This window comes from Octopus bimaculoides, chromosome 3 (assembly GCF_001194135.2).
Source record: "Octopus bimaculoides isolate UCB-OBI-ISO-001 chromosome 3, ASM119413v2, whole genome shotgun sequence".
NCBI lineage: Eukaryota > Metazoa > Mollusca > Cephalopoda > Octopoda > Octopodidae > Octopus > Octopus bimaculoides.
In genome coordinates, this window is record NC_068983.1 from 125792185 (window position 1) to 125796245 (window position 4061).

At 35.3% G+C, this 4061-nt stretch overlaps 1 protein-coding gene across 2 annotated transcripts in view; it reads left to right on the top strand.

Annotated features, from left to right (window-relative positions):
- The window catches only part of LOC106875338 (FMRFamide receptor-like), a 558102-nt gene that overhangs the window by 513924 nt on the left and 40117 nt on the right, over positions 1–4061 (top strand). For both annotated transcript variants that reach the window (XM_052966544.1, XM_052966543.1), the window contains exon 4: positions 3227–3334. The gene's annotated coding sequence lies outside the window, so the exon portion shown is untranslated. The remainder of the gene's footprint in view (positions 1–3226; positions 3335–4061) is intronic.

A 4061-nucleotide genomic window follows, 5' to 3' on the forward strand; every position in this document is an offset into this window, starting at 1 on the left:
TATATTACGGAGATGCACTTGCATAGCAAGTGACCTGATCTGAGATCGTGTGCTGGAACGAAAACAATTGCAGCGTGTCAATATTTACAGAAGCGCCGATAGCAAACGTTGGCCGTTTACTTTGATCATTGAACAGGTGCTGCTGTGCATTGTAGCGAACTAGCCTCTGAAAATGGGTCCGATACCGTCTGCTTTCAGGACGGCTTCCAAGTAGCGATAGTCGACCCTATCGAATGCTTTTGTTTGATCCAAATTTATCACAGCACTCCAGAATCCCACACTGATCCCAGCCCACTCTATGATATATGGCAGAAGGTGGAGGTTGTTGTGGATTGACCTGCTCGATATTGCGCACGTTTGCACTTCTCGGACCAGGCTGCCGACAAGCACCAACATTTTCGCTTGCTACTTGGCCGAAATCTTAAACTCTGCGTTTAGCAGAGTTATGGGCCGAAAATTCTGTAGTATATCTCCATTGTAAACATCATTCCTTAGCAGTGTCAGCACACCTCTGCTAAGAACACTAGGAATTCTCCAGTTGCCAGTTGCAGTAGATGTCTGTCAAGAGATTTCCAAACAACTCTAGCATGATTACATAGCATACGTAAGGCAGACCATTCCAACCAAGCGATTTGCGACTTCAGGTACGAACTGAAGTCCAGTACCGTCGTCGACCCATCACTCGACCCATCTTTCTCTCCAAACAACTGCGCAAAGTGCTGCACACATCTCCTCAGAATCGCGTAGCACGTGCCCATTCCAATCCGTCAAAGATCTGATCGTGATTATCTTTCCGGGGTTACCCTTATCAGACGGGTAGTCATGTTGGGCATACCGGGCTTCGTATATTATACCCCAGTGTCACTTTGATGGTATGCCCTGCTCTCTCACTCAATAAAAGTAATAATAATAATAATAATAATAATAATAATAATAATAATAATAATAACAACAAAAACAACAATAATAATAATATAATAACAATAATAATAATAATAATAATAATAATAATAATAATAATAATAATAATAATAAAAATAATAATAATAACTTATAGACAAAGCTGTACCCAGAGGCTGCAAGAGGAAGAAAAGTAACTTAGCTACGTCAGAGATCGACTATCGTAAGGCGTACGATATGATCCTACATTCTTGGATTATGGAGTGTATGAACCCATTTGGTGTTACATCGAATGTTGAGCGATTGCTTGGAAAAAGTATGGCGAATTGGAGGACGGACATGACAGCATACGGAAGAAGTTTAGGGACAGTAGAATTAGGAGGGGCATCTTCCAAGGGGACTGCTTGCCCCTACTGATCTTTGTACTGTGCTTGATAACACTAACACTGATACTGAGGAAAGCAAAAGTTGGGTATGTATTCAAAAGCCGCCACCAAAAAGTCAAACATTTGTTATTCATGTATAACTTCAAAGCTAATGGTAAAAATGAAGCCCAAGTCAGTTCCCTCGTTGATACGGTGTATAACTTCAGTGCTGATATCAGAATGGTGTTCGTACTGAGAAGTGTGGTGTGTTACATTTGAAGAGGGGAAAAATCAAATATATGGACAGGATAACGATACCGTCAGGGGAGGTTACGAAGCAGATAGAAGAGACGGGCTATAAGCACTTGGGGATTTTGGAAATGGATAAATTGATGGAGAAAGCAATCACAGAAAAATTTAACGTGGAGTATTTGCGCAAACTGAGACTGTTCCTTAAGTTGAAATTAAACGGACGGAATAAGATCGAAGCTATCAACACCTGGACGGTTTCACTCCTTAGATATGGAGCAGGAGTAATCGTATGGACAGTAGACAAACTAAACACCTTAGACAGAAAGACGATGAAATTAATAACTGGATATGGGTCACTCCAACCAAAAGTGACACAGACAGTCTGTATGTACCAAAAATAAAGAGGGGGAAGAGGACTTATTGGATGCGAACACAGCATTAGAGCAGAAGAAAACAACATAGCATGGTATGTAAAATATGTCACTGAACCACTATTATTAAAAGTAAGTAGGTCAGGCTTGTGTAGAATGAAAGATTGCAAAGAAAATGCACTATACCAGAAATTAAAAACGAATCAAACTGAAAATAGGTGGGTAAAGAAAAGATTGCATATTCAATTTCATAGAGATGTTGAAGATAAGACAGGCAGAAAAAATGGCTGTGGATGAATAAAGTGATTTAAAACCGAAAATGGAGGCTCCAGTCTGTGCTGCCCAAGAGCAAACACTAAGAACAAACTACACAAAATACAGAATAGACAACACATCAGAAAGTGATAAATGCAAAATCTGTGGACAAAACGGTGAAACCCTATGGTATATTACCAGACAATGTACGCCACTAGCCCAGAACTAACTGCGGAATACATAAACCAAATTTCATTAAGCATCTATAATAAGGCTGCTTTAACTTGCAGCGATACCGTACGTCTTCATATGTAATGAAAAATAATTTATTTATTATGTAACAAAAACTATAATCAAAATAAAGCATATGTAGAAATTTAGTATATAGCTCGTTTAGAAAATGTAAGTATGATATTTCTTGGATCATTTTTTATTCAAGACACAGCAAGAAATAAGTTAATATAAAAGAACAAAGCATACGATTTCACAACACAACGAAACGAGTTTATACGGAAGAACAACCTAGACATCTTGAGCTAGGTATTTTTCCTCTCAAATTGATATTTATATTAAAATTCGAGCTAATAAATGCGTGATTTACGGAGTGCTTGACTTTGAAGACTGACATAAGAATGCCAGATTATTGCAAAATATATAACTCTAAGGAAATAACTTCATTTGTCAGATTTGAAAATCATAATGTCATATATTTGCACGATGTCGGATGCTTATAAACCAACGACATTTATTTTCCCTTAAACTTTAAAAATATCTTAGCTGTATTACTGAGATATATGAAATGACATTAAAACTCTGGATCGAAATCCGATCAGATTTTAGCTTGAAGGGATCTCATTCTGACATGTAAATATTAGTAATGTGACAGGTAAATTTGAGTAGTATATTTCTTAATACAACGCTTGCACGGTTTATTTTATAGTATTCGTCCGAAAACGCATGTGAATCGAGGCGTAAATATAAGATCAAATCATATCATTGAAAATGTCAGGACACTAAGTATTATGTAAAACTATAATGTCCATAAATTCAGTGAAATATATCTAATATTTCTTCTCTTTTCAGACAGATACCACTCTTTGATACAACGCTGTGATACAACACTGTGATACGACACGGACGCACATCAGATTACAAACGTGAAATACTTTGCAAGAGAATAGCGGATACATGGTATGAGCATAAATATATATATATATTCACAATGTTTCAGATAGAAGCTGTTAATAAAATTTCTTAAAACGGTGTATAAATAGATGCTTGTGTATATGTTTTTACGTTAAAAAGGTGTCCATAGAGTTAAAGACGGTGTTTATATGCTTTCTCTAGTCGCTATGAATTGACTAATTCTTTCAGCAATCTAAAAAAAAATCATTTGCGCGAACGTTAGAGTATAATTATCCAGATATTGTCAGATAAACAAATTAGTAGAATTGTATTAATATATTTACTGCATGCACTTCGTGTACACACGTACACCAAACGTTTCATCCTAACAGTCTATTAATTAAAAGCTAATTGGTCGAAATTTATTTTTTGCACTCATTAGAATTGGTCTGTTACATAATTCCTTCTATATAATATAAAAAAAAAACAGAGAGTAACATATTTAGAAATAAAAGTAATGTGAGCATGGATAATCAATAAGCTACACGTTTAACTGCTAATTTCTATATCACCATGAAAGATATTTCATTAGTGAGCATTCTATGTATATGCCAATCGAAAAATATTTGTACATATTTCACACATATATACATACATACATACATACATGCATACATGTATATATGTATATATGTGTGTGTCTATATATATATATATATATATGTCTATATGTGTGTGTGAGTATGTGCCTATATATATATATATATATATATATATATATATATATATATAT